The sequence below is a fragment of the Monodon monoceros genome, unplaced genomic scaffold, assembly GCF_005190385.1.
Source record: "Monodon monoceros isolate NGI ecotype Baffin Bay Population unplaced genomic scaffold, NGI_Narwhal_1 Super_Scaffold_18, whole genome shotgun sequence".
Lineage (NCBI taxonomy): Eukaryota > Metazoa > Chordata > Mammalia > Artiodactyla > Monodontidae > Monodon > Monodon monoceros.
In genome coordinates this window covers 32,475,922-32,488,747 of record NW_021703774.1, presented here as the reverse complement: position 1 = coordinate 32,488,747, position 12,826 = coordinate 32,475,922, and the positions used below count along the sequence as shown (strand labels likewise).

Here is a 12,826-nt window from a genome sequence, read left to right as displayed (position 1 = left end):
GCTCCCTGCCCAGCTGAGTGCAGCAGGGGATGTGCTCACGAGCTGCATGGGCCAGTCGTCTCCCCATACCATCTGCCCTGTGACACATTCTAGAATACCCAGGATGGAGGAGGCCTTTTTGTCAAGAGCAAGGCCGGCGTGGAGCTATGCCAGGCCTAGAGCTGGCCCTGTGGACCCTGAGCCAGCCAGGCCTGGCCCCGGCCAGCTGCCCTGGTGCAGGGGTGCAGGCACAGGCTGGTACAGGCAGACACAGGCTGTCACCATCCAGGGCCGGTCCTGGGAGAACGTGGGGGGCTCATAGGCTGCTTGGGGTTCCGGGAGACCAGGGAGAGCTGGCCGAATTGCCGGGCCCAGGACACAAAGGGCCCGGAGGACAGCTGGGGATGGAAGGCTGTGAGCTGGACTCCAGGGTTTGCTGGCTGAGGGCCCTTGCACAGAGGCAGTCGGAAAATGAAAGACACACTGCACCCAAGTGCTTTCCCTTGGGGTACTGAGCTCCTGGCCCCAAGCCTGTCTCTCCTTCCCCCTGGACAATGGAGATTTGAGCAGCTTTGGGATGGGTGGTGGTAGGAAAAGAGGGAGTTTGGAGCCCATTTGAGGGCAGAGACTAAGTGACTTGTTGTAAGCTGACAGGTATTATAGGAGCCCCTCGTGTCCCCACCGTGCTCCACCTAGCAGGACAGCACACTGGCTTAGTGGGGTGGGCTCTTGCGTTGACAGGCCTGACACTTACTAGCCAGTGTAACCTTAGTATAACTAACCAGCGTAACCCCAGTTATTACGTTCATTACTTAACCTCTCTGAGCCTCAGTCTCCATCTGCAAAATGGGGATGAGAGGGGTAGTACCCACCTCCCGGGACCCCTGTGAGGTCAGCACAATTCCTAGCCCATAGTAAGCGCTTGAGAAAGATCAGAGCTCATCACTGAGAACCCTCATGGGCCTCGAGCACGGACCCCAGCACACTGAGGGACACACAAGTGTGTCGACAGACACTGTGCCCGGCTGTGGGTCGGGCTCACTTCCACACAGTCGTGACATTCGGGCCAGGCTCACATGTGTCGAGAACGCTGAGAGTCTCCCACAGACTCCCTGGGCTGCACCCCACAGGCGTGGCAGGCCTGGGCCAGCACCGGCGGGCATGCCGTTCCAGACAAGGCACAAGGACACACAGAGACACGTCCAGACACCACGTGTGCAGGAGAGCACCTGGCTCGGACACCCACGCGGGCCCCCCCAAACAGGTGCTCAACCTCAGCCACTGTACCTCCTGCCTGTGGGGTGTACGATGGGAGGGGGACTCTACCTACGAAAGGAATTGCCACCTGGGACGGGACCACTGTCTTCCGGGAAGGTCTGAGCCATGCCCACACCCCCTGGGAGGATGGAGTGTCTTCAGTGGCCTGGTGGGCCCGCGTGCCTGGTGGCAGGAGCTGGCAGGAAGAGGACTGCAGTTGAGAGGCCTCGGTGCGGGCGGGGCTGGTGCGCTGAGCTGGAGGAGGTCCTTCGGGCATATTTGGGTGGGATAGGGACCTTCTCAGTCCCCACTGGGGGACAGGGACTGCTTGTTGACAGGGCAGCCTTGCAGCTGGGCCCTCCCCAGCCTGCTCTGTGTGCTCCCTCTCCTCCCACCCCTCCGTGTTCTCTGTGGCCTCTTTGTAGTCGCAGCTGGTTCCCTGAGGCCCCAGCCCCGGCACTGCCGTGCCCTCTGGGGACAGCTGTGACTCCCAGGCTCGTGGCTTTGCCTGAGCTTTCGGCACGGGGCCGGGGAAGTCCGGCCCTTGATCTGCAGCCGGGAGTCTTTGGCCCTTCTGCCCCCGCCCTCTCCACTGAAGAGACCCCTCAAAGTGGGGAGTGGGCAGAAGGGGAGAGCCTTGCATTCTCCTGGGAGGACCCGGGGGTGGGCAAGTAGCACCCAGACTCGAGGTTTTCCTACTTGCCTGCCTACTCCGTGTGGGGTCTGGGGGCAGAACGAGTGAGGGCTTTGGGAGGGGGGCCCTTTTGAGACATCAGGCATAGGAGCGATTGTTTCAACTTGGTTCAGAAGATCCAAATCGGGAAGAAATTACTGGAGCAATTTTGCATGTCCCCTCATCTCTGCTGAGAGGTGACTCCCTCTAATTCCTGGACGGCTGGTTCAGAACCAAGCCTGGTCGAGGTGGGTTTGAACTTGCTCCTCCCCTCAGGCTAGTTTCCACTCTAGGGCCCAGATTAACTGTACCTGTTGGGTTGCACCGCAGGAAGGCCACCCTTCAGCCAGAGCCAGTGTCGGGGAGCCTTTTGGTCTATGAGGTCGGTGGACATTGAGAGGATGTGGGCTGGGCTGGAGGAGACCCAGCAGGTTTCATCTGGATGGGTGCCCCAAGTGTGGGGTGGGGCTCATCAGATAAAGATGCTGAGGTGCACTTGGGTTTGCACATGTTCTGGGATAGAGTGTGTTCAGTTTTGGGTGAGAATGTCACACACTTTTGCTTTTGTTTGCATCCTCTCTGGGTAAACAAGGAAACATGGGCTCATTTTGCATCAGGAGAACTCATTAAACCCATGGAAGTACTTCTTTACTCCAGGACAGTTACCATTGGGGCACAGAACCCATGGGAACTCCCATGAATGTTCCAAGTTAGCAAAGTCCTGGGGGGTTTGGTCTAGATTAGGGAGGTCCGGAAGGTTGAGAGGTGGTCAGCATGCAGGAGGGAGAGAAAAGGATGTCTGTCTTCTTATGGATTCCTGAGTCACCTCCCCCTGTACCATTTGCAAGAGGATAACCTGAGGCTGGGAGAAATTAACAGGTCACCTAGCCCAACCTCTACTTCTAGGCAGGACTGTCTCTAAGCTTGGACGGACCCCAGTTCTCCACACCCTCACAGAGTCATTGGAAAGGAGGTTGCCCTACTTCCTCATGGCACGTCTTCCTGGTGAGGAAGTGTCTCCTGCAGTCTAGCTTCAATCCCTCCTGCTTCACTGGCATATCTTTTGCTCTAGTTCTTCTTTCCCTTTGTATCAATCCTTAGCCCTGTGGTTCCAGCCCCAGGCATAAATGTGTGTAGACAAGCTTTCTCACAAACATTTGGCTGAAGATGTTTCTGGGAGGTGGGGCACAGTGCATTCTCCAAACCACCCCAAAGGTATTGCTTCCCTGATGGCCTTAAAGTCAGAGAGGATACCTTGGGGGCACCTCCTTCTTTGTACTTACTCCTGAGGAGCAAGTGTGGTCAGTTGGTCAGAGACAATGTGTGCAACCATCCCGTTGAGCACACTTCTTCAGAGGCCCATTCCACACGTGTCTCTATTTGAACAACTGCTGGCAGAGAAGGTGCTGGAATGGAGTTGCATAAGGAGTGAAATCTGGCAGGGGGAACGGTGCGGGGTAGGTGGAGGAGTGCATTCGACCAGGAAGGGAATGTGAGGAGAGAGCTTGGCCGGGCGGGGCATAGAAGACGCGTGGGGAATAAGAGAGAGAGAGAGCAGGGGACACCTTTCCTAGGGCAGTGTACCCCTGCTTCCCTCACTGCTCATGGTGAGCCCCAGAAGGACAGGTGGATCTTGGGTGACTTTGATGCCATGGGCTCTGCGGCCCCTCCCTGTCTGTCTCACCTCCCACCTCCCTCTTGCCGGCTGGCAACTCCTGATAGATCTCATGGGAAATTAGGAAGAACTTTGACCTTGTGGTCAAAGCCTTCCTTGAGTGGTCCTGCAGCCCGGCTAGAAGGGGTTAATTGTGGGGCACCCTGGGGAAGGGCATGGATGCTGTTGTGTCTAAGGGAAGAACTCCCTCCCCCCGAGGACAGGAGTCAGGGCACCATCTCCCTGTTCCACCTCCAGCCTCTCCCACAGGTGGCCCACCCTTTGCTGCCCTTGATCTCCGGTGGCTCCGTCTGGTTCCCTCTGAGCGCAGCTGGGAGGCGGGGACTCAGAGGCTAAGTGGAGGTAGGGGCTCTCCAGGCAGGAGGTTGGGAGAGGAGCCTGAGACTGCTGCCCAGAATGATGTCAGATCACCAACCTCCTGGGTTATTTGGGCTCTTCCTCCTACTGCTTCCCTTTGAGCAGAAGAGAAAGGATGCCAGCTGGAATGGGAAGGGAGTTTGGGGCCTTAGGGAGTCAGGCTGAAAGGAAAGGGTGATAAGAGTCTGACCAGTTGCAGGCTGGACATGAAGTGGGGGAAGTTAAGGGCAGGAAACCTGGGGGCTAAAAAACCTGCCCTTCTCCAGGGCAGGGGCCATGGGTACTCACAGCTCACTCCATCCTGGTCTGTCTAGATTCCCAAACCTCCAAACAACCTTGACTGACAACTTTTCTTCCTGGGATACAGGCTCAGCCCCCAGTGCTCTGTGGCTGAAGGGTCCCTGGCTTTTTCCCTGTGTAGGGTCAGGACTCTCCTTCCACAGGCACTGTCTCAGCTCACCCCCCTCCTTGCCTCCCAGACCTGGGAATCCCTCCTGGAGAAGGTGATGGGATTCATCTCTGGACAATGGCTGGGGCTGCTTCCCCCACCACTGGCTATTATGTAAGCCCTACAGTGCTGGACAGAAGGATTGCCCTCTCTTTCTAGACCCCCTAAACGGTACCCCTCCCCCTTCTAGCCTAGCCCCTTTCCCCACTGGAAAGCCAAACTTCTGCAAATCCTTTCTTCCCACCGGTGAGGCTGAGGGGGAGGGATCCGAGGAGAAGATAAGGTTGGGGAGGGGGGAAGGGATGTGACTTGCCTCAGTTTCTCCTCCCTATGTCCCCCCTCCAGGACAGGGCTTTGCCCAAACTTGTGCTCCAGTCTCTCCTTGTCTCCCACAGCCTTCCCCTCTGCCGAACAGAAGCAAGACTTTGCAAAGAGGTCACCCTGCACAGGCAGACCCAGGGGGACCTCAAGTCTGGGCAGCCAGGCTCAATTCCATCTAGGGATATCTGGGCGCAGGTCAGGGTCTGGGACTTGGCCTCATGGAGGGTCAAGCCCTGGACCAGGGGTGTGGGGCAGGCCCATAGCCTCTGCCCTCTCCGGAGGCAGTTGTTGCTACCAGCCTGTGGCTTGAATTCCTGGACACACTGCTGGGGTCCAGGTTCCGGGCCAGGCTTGGCCTGCTAGGGCCCTGAAGGATGCCACCCACGTAGGGCGGAGGGCATCTCCAGTCCTGGTGGCCCCTGTGGGGCTGGGGTGAGAAGTCAGACTGGCCCCTGCCAGCCAGCTGGGGTTCCTGCCCTGTCCCTGCCCCCTCCCAAGTTGCCAGGAAACTGAACGCGGAGCCCCTGCCCACAGCAGCGCCCTGGGAAGCCCCAGGACTGGAGGAGACAAAAGCGGTTGGCACCTACCTGGGCTGAAAGAAGGGTGTGGGCTGGGGTAGGTGGACGCTGCTCATAGCCCCCTGGGCCGCCCTCCTCTCCTCCCGGCTCGCCTCAGCCTCAGCTGATCCCTGCTGTCCTGGCGCGGCAGCGGCGGCAGTGGCGGTGGCGGGTGAGGGCGCGCGCGCGCGCGCGCGTGTATGTGTGTGTGTGTGCGCGCGCGCGCTGGAGCCACTGCAGCATCTCTGCATCAAGATGTGCTCCTCCCTCTCCCAGGCTCCGCTCACTGGCTGGCTCCCGACGCTCGCTCGGGGCCCTGGAGACGGCTTCCTTCTGCCCCCCTCCCACCCCCTTCCCGTCCCCACCCTCCTGGCTTTACCTCATTTGCTGTCATTTAAGGGCTAGGGAGCGAGCCAGGCGCCCGCGTCTTCCATAATGCATGGGCAGCTCAGCTCCTGGCGCTGTCTGGCCTGCCTGCCCCCACCTTCCCTGCCCAGCCCAGAACGGAAGGGCTGGAGAGGGGTGCGGTGAGGAGGCAAAAGAAAGTGGCTCCTGTCCTCAAACCCTAGAGACCTATGGAGGCAAACTCCTTGTTTCCTCCAGAAATCCCCTATTAGAGGAAGGGCTGCGAATCAGAAATCCCCAGTTAGTGGTGCAAAGCAAGTGGGGTGGAGGGCTGCCTCCGTTGCCCACCTTACGTGTTTATTTTTATTGTTTCCCTTGCTTATAAAAGTAACACGGGCTCTTGGTCAAAATATCGGAACATTAGAGGAAATTTAAAAATAGATAGTGAAAGTACCTTAACAAATTTAAATCACATGCCTCCAGGTTTACTATTTTCATGTATATAATTTCAGGGGTTATAAGTATTATTTTACGCAAATGGATCACACAATATATCATGATTTGCAAAATATTTTAAAATTATATAATAGATCTTGGGCACCTTTTCACATCAGTGCATATGGATCCAAGCCCATTTTCAATCAGCCAGCTGTGTATTGTCATGAAAAGCTCACTAGATTGGGGGTCTGAATGTCTGAAAGGTAGTCTGGGCTCTGCTAGTTACTGGCTGTGTGTTCTAGGGTAAGTGCTCCGCCCTCTCTGAGCCTCACTGGTAACCCGAAGGGGTTAAAGATGGCCAAGGCCCCTGCCAGCTCTGAGATTCTAGGTGCTCACCCAGGTGAGTGACACATCTCTCCTGCTCTGCTCCTGTCATGTGGCAGGTGTGCCCAGGAAGGCTGGGGCCTGGAGAAGGAGGGACAAGCCATCTGTGGTGGCAGTGGGCCCCGTCAGGCTGTCACTGTTCTCTCACCCCCCTCTGGTCCACCTGCTGTCCAGCTCGCACAGACAAGACTGGTGAGTGGTCCAGATGCTAGAAACAGCTGGCAGGGCCAGGCCAGCATCAGAGTTTTCAATAAGCATACCTGTCAAGCCTGGGACATGGTTCCATGTCTTCCTGAGTGGAGGGGGTCACAGGGGCTTGGGACAGACCTGGGACCACAGAGAAGGGCCTGGAAAGGGAGAAGGAGGTGTGGTGTGGAAGAGGGTCTGCTGCGCAGCCTCCAAGGCCTGAATGCCTGCCCAGGTCCCATATGCTCTCCCCTCCGGTCCTCCTGCTGCCCCTCCATAGAGCTTTCCCAACTTGGGAGATAGTCTTCATTGTTCCTGATGGAGACTGTGTGAGCCACATCTCTTGGATAACTTGGACTGCTGCTGTGCAAGTTCCTTCCAGGATGTCCTTCCTTTTTCTGCCTCTGCCCACATTGTCCTTGTCTGTCTGTCTGTCTTCCTGGGGCTGGCACGTGGACCCCGAGCTCCTGAGGTGAGCCCTGCCCTCTGACCCTGCCCAGGTCAGCCCAGGCTCTGAGGAGAGGACTTCAGAGTTCTCTCCAACCAGAGATGGCTGCCAAGAGGGGATGGCTCAGCTGCTGCCCTGGGACTGACGGACCAGCCATTGGCTGACTCAGGGGCCAAGGGTCTGGAAATGCATGCAAGGAGGATTGCTTTAGATTGACACTGCTGTCTTTGTGACTCTGTTTTAGGACAGCTGCTGCCCTTGTGGTGGGAGCTGGGTCGTTGGGGAGGCCACAGTTCCCGTCCCAATGACACAGGTGGCTGGGGTCTTTAAGATGCTCTCAGATCCCTCTGCAACCTGCCTGCCCTGCCCTGCCCTGCCCAGGTGGGCTCCAGCAGCCACAGTAAGTGAAGACAAGAGTGAAACTAAGTGGAGTAAAACTAAGTGAAACTAAGCCTAGGACTGGATTTGGGAAACATTTCCCAAAGTTTCATCTCGGATGGATCTGGGTGGTTTGGGAGGCTCCTCATTGCTGGCCTCTACAGTGCTTCTGTTTCTGACAAGAGAGTGGGCTGAGCATTTGGGGGTCCAGGCTGAGTTTTGCTTGTGGGTCCATTAGTTCGATAATGACAAAAATATTTTATAATGGTATTATTAATTATTGTGTAAATTATTAATAATAACTTGAGTATCTCCAGTGTGCCAGGAACTGTACTAAGTGCTTTACCTGAATTATCCACCCAAGGGGGTATGTGTTGTTATTATTATGCTCACTTTACAGATGAGGCTCAGAGAGATTAAGGAACCTGCTCAAAGTAAACAAGTGGAGAAGCAGAGACTGCTGGTCTGGCTCCAGCCCCCCATCACCTGCACTTCTCAGGTGGGCAAAGCAGGGGACAGGACAGTTCACTCGTTTTTGGTGCCTGTCAGATCCCAGAATCCTCAGCACGGTTGACTGTAAGGGCCCCTCTCCTTTCTGTAGCTAATCAGTGTGTCTCCCTGTTGTCTAGAGCGGGACACCTCATCTCCAAGTTGAGTTTCCATAGACGTCCAGATGGGGCAGAGAAGGGCCACCCGAAGATGATCAGGCAGCTAATCTAATGGGTCACTGATCTGCCTGTAAGCATGTGGTGATCCCAGAGCGGGGGGTCCCAGAAGGCATCCTGAGGGCCACCCAACCCTGCCCAGACCATCTGCTCCTTCCTCCGGAGGCCCTACCAGTGGATCTCCAGTGGTCAAGGAGGGGCCTCGGGCCAGCCCCAGGGGACCAGTGGAGAGGAGCTGAGACCTTGCCAGGCCCCAGGGCCCTGAAGGTGTTGATCTCCTCCCTCCTCAGTGCCAAGCCTCACATAGCCTTTCCTGCCCCCCACCCGCCGCCAGCCTCTTTACCTCTGGTTTCAGACCTTTTCTAGAGGTCCCAGGAATGTTTATGTGTTTATGGAGCCGTGTCTCTGCCTAGAACAGTGGGGGATTCGAGAGCCACAGGATGTGGTCTGCCTTCAGTGTGCCTGTAACCTTTCTGGAAGCAGTCTGACGGTGGTAACAGGACGGTCCATCCACAGCTTTGGGGAAGAGTGACAGGCAGGTTGGGCAAAGCTCTGAAACAGGACCAGCTTGACACATAGTCCTGCTACTTCTGGGCTGCGTGGCCCTGGGCAAGCCACTTACCTCCTCAGAGCCCCAGGTTCCCCATTTGGAAAATGGGGATTAAGACACAAACCTCACTGAGTTGGTGTGAGCTTTGAATTAAGCACATAGTAGGTGCTCAATAAACGTCACTACTTCCCTTTGGATGCTTTTAGGATTCAGCTTCCCCATCTGTAACGAGGGTGGGCACCTACGAGGCTGAGCCCTTCTCCACTTCGAGGGTTGGGTGGCTCTGGATTCACATTCAAGAGAGCTGGACTCTGCTCTGTCACTCCCAGCTGGATGAAGATGGCAGGTCACTGAAGGACACTTAACCGCTCTGAGAATCCAGTTCCTCATCAGTAAAATGGGAATAATCCTATTCCTACTTAGAATAGTTGTAAGGACATGTGGATAAAACATGATTTTAAAAGCAGTTTTTGTATGAACAAGTGCCATGCAAAACACTGGTTATAATTCCCTCCACTGCAGTCTCTGAAGGCAGAGCTTATCTCATTAATGTCTCTTCCCCCCCGCCCCCACCCCTGGCTTAACATAGTGACTGGTGCCTAGTAGAGACTCACATAACTATTTGTTGACTGGTGAATGAATGGTGGAGAATAACCGCTGTGACAGTTCAGGTGGGGGGAGAGAGGGAGCTAGGAGGTGGGTGAAGTTTCCATCAGTGGGGGTGGGGTGGGGTGCATCTTGAGTTGGGCCTGGATGGACAGAACGGAGGTGGGGAATGCATTCCTGGCATGAGGGTGTTGGGGGCTGGAAAGAGCATGATTTGTGCAGGTCTAGGAGGAGCCAAGTTGAACTGAGCCCCCTGGGGGCTGGAAATCTCACTACTCCATCCACATTTGCCTTCCTAATTTTGCTTGAGGGCCTGAAGGGGTCTGCGGCCCGGAGGGGCCTAATTATTCTCTTAGCCGTTTCAACCCAGGGCTTCTCGGAGCTTCTTTTCAGGCTTATAATAGACAATGCTAATGTCATTATTAATATTTAATAGTAATGGTGCTAATAATGCCCTGCATTTATGTGGTCTCTCCGAAGAGCTCAGAGAACCTGAGATCTTTTTTTATGAACAATTTGGCCAGTGTGGGAGGTGGGAGGGTGGGAGGGCAGGGGCAGCAGAGGAAGGATTGAGTCATAGGGAAACTGAAGCCCAGAAAGGTTGGGCCAAGGTCACAGAGTGGTGGAGGTGCAGCTGGGACTAGGATTGGGTGCTTGGGTTCCCTGCCTCTCCAGGACATCTGGGTCTGAGGAGGACATGCTTGGTGGGGGAATCTTCTGGCAAAGCCAAATTGTGACCCTGGATGTGGCGGGGCTGCCGAGCAGGGGCCTCTGAGTGTTCTTGTCATAAGCCTGCCCTGGGTGGCTAATGTGCAGCCTGGGAACACGGGAGCCGGAAGGGAGAGGTGAGGACACTAGGAGTCCTTGGCCAGATTCTGCAGGCCTCCCTGAGCCTCAGGCCAGGCCCCTGTTTTCTAGCATCCCTGGATGGCTGATGTATAACCTCCTGGAAACAGCTTCAATCAGCCCACGTCAGGGCACAGACCCTCTCTCTACTCAGCCTTCTTCTTTTTTTTTAAATTTATTTATTTTTATTTATTTATTTTTGGCTGCGTTGGGTCTTCGTTGCTGTGCGCAGGCTTCTCAACGTCGTGGCTTCTCTTGTTGCAGAGCACAGGCTCTAGGCGCGCGGACTTCAGTAGTTGTGGCGCACGGGCTTAGCTGCTCCACGGCATGTGAAATCTTCCCAGACCAGGGCTCAAACCCGTGTCCCCTGCATTGGCAGGCGGATTCTTAACCACTGCGCCACCAGGGAAGTCCTACTCAGCCTTCTTGTGCTGACGTTGTCAGGGCCAAAAACATACCCCACATATATAGTTACAAAAAAGCTAGCACATTGGAATTTCAGGGCTGCTGTGTAGCACTGTCCAGGGAACTGCATTTATATAAGAACGGTGCGTGGTGCTCCTTGAAGGAGACAGTGCAGAGCGGAGTGGACGGCAATGGGCTTTGGCATCCGACAGCTATTGATTCCAACCCGGCCCCCCACTCTATTGATTGGCTGGCGACCTTAGGCTTCTCTAAGTCTCAGTTTCCTCATCTGTAAAATGGAGGTGAGATTACCTGCCTCAAATGGCTGTGTGGATCACACGAGGTGAGGTACACATGTTGCACAGCAGTGGAGGGGGCAGTGGGAATCTCAAGCTTCTGGCACCCTTGGAGGGAGTGTCCGGTGTGGGCGACGCCAGCGGTGGCACCCTGATCAGGCTGTTTCTGAGATGTGACCTGCATGTGTCTCCGCTGGCTAGCCTCCCTCAGTTTCTGCCCGTTTCTGAGTCGGCTTCCGTAGCCCCCTCTGATCCTGTGATCCATCTGATAACCTTCTGGCGAATTTCCTTTTTGCTCATGACGGCCAAAGTCTGATTCTGCTCCCTGCAGCCAAGAGCCTGGACTGATTCTGGACTTAAAGTTCCTAGCGCAGTGCCTGGAACAACAGAAGTGCCCAGTCAGTGATAGCCAGAAGTTGTTAGAAAACTGTTGTATCCACGCACCCAGCCACATCCGTCCTTTCATCCATCCATCCGTTTAACAAGCAAATATCGAGTACCTGTCGTACCAAGCACCGTACTGAGTGCTGGGGACACGGAGGAGAATAAGACGTAGTATGAACCCTTGAGCTCACAGTGTAATGGTGAGATGACAGGAAAAATAATCAAAATACATTCCGGTGAGTGCTGTAATCCAGGCTTGCACAAGCCTCACCTGCCTTGGCCTAGTGAGGCTTAGGAACAGAGAAAACATTTTAATTGAGTCCTGAAGGAAGGCTCTGAGCTCACCAGATAGGTCAGCTGTATGAGGCATGCGCTGGGAGGAGCAAGGAGGGCGTGGTTCCCCGCGGTATAGCACCGCAGAGCAGCGAGTGAGTTTGGGGCGGGAGTTGGTCAGCATGTCTGGAGTTAAAGGAACAAGGAGCAAGTGAGGCCGGAGGAGTAGGCTGCGGTCAGTCCTCGAGGAGCCTTATGAGCCCTGTAGGGGCTTTATCTGAGAAGAGTGGGGGCGGTCAGAGGGGTCTGAGCCGGCAAGAGACAGGCTGAGACGTATGCTTTGGGAAGTTCACTTTGGGGTGGCAGGGAGGGTGGAAGGCCTAGAGCAGACACAGACCTGGAGGTGGGGATCCGGGCTAGTCAGGCACTGTCAGAGGAGAAGTGACAGGGACCTGGAAGGATCCCTGGGCTCAGACCTGCGTCGGCCAGCCAGAAGTCTTCACTTGGGGGCCCATGGGCCTCTCACATCTCTAGATGGGATGAACCCCCTGTCCCCACCCCTGTGATGTTCAGTTTTGTGTGTCAACTTAGCTAGGCTACGGTACCCAGTTATCTAATCAAACACTGATCTAGGTGTTGCTGAGAAGGTATTTTGTAGATGTGGTTAACGTCCACCATCAGTTGACTTTAAGTAAAGAGGTTACCCTCCATAATGTGCGAGGGCTTCATCCAGTCAGTTGAAGGGCCTGAAAAGCACAACTGAGGTTTTCCTGAGGAAGAAGAGATTCTGCCCTCAAACTGCAGCATCAGCTCTTACCAGAGTTTCCAGCCTGCCAGCTTGCCTACAGAAAACAGACTTGCAAGCCCCCGCAATTATGTAAGTCAGTCCCTTGAAATAAATCATGTGTGTGTGTGTGTGTGTGTGTGTGTGTGTGTGTGTATATGTACATACACATGCACCTGTGCACACACATCTTACTTGTTTTGTTTCTTGGGAGAACCCTGGTTGATACATCCCTCTTTGCCCTGTCTACCTGCTTCTCCTCCTGGGTTCCCTGTCCCATGAATGGCACCCCCCAGACCTTCACATCCTCTGTGACTTCTCCCTCCCTCACCCTCACTCCTGTGTCTTGCCAACCACTCAGTCCTCCCACTTTGCCTCCCAAGGGCCGCTCCTATACATGTCCCGCCACCTCCCCCAGCCTCCCTCCCACAGTCTTAGCTCTGACCCTCACCCGTTTTCACCTGAATTCTTACCATCTGTCCTCCCAGGGTTTCTGTTTCCAGTCTTGCCCCCTCCCATTCACCCTCCAGACTGCAGTCAGAGAGAGCTTCCTAAAATGCAAATCAGATCA

The 12,826-nt window shown here is 55.2% G+C and overlaps 1 protein-coding gene across 1 annotated transcript in view; it reads right to left on the bottom strand.

The window, feature by feature from the left end:
* The window catches only part of CNTN2 (contactin 2), a 31,965-nt gene extending 26,564 nt beyond the window's left edge, over positions 1-5,401 (bottom strand). The window contains exon 1 of the mRNA XM_029230653.1: positions 5,298-5,401. The gene's annotated coding sequence lies outside the window, so the exon portion shown is untranslated. The remainder of the gene's footprint in view (positions 1-5,297) is intronic.
* Positions 5,402-12,826: the final 7,425 nt, after the last annotated feature.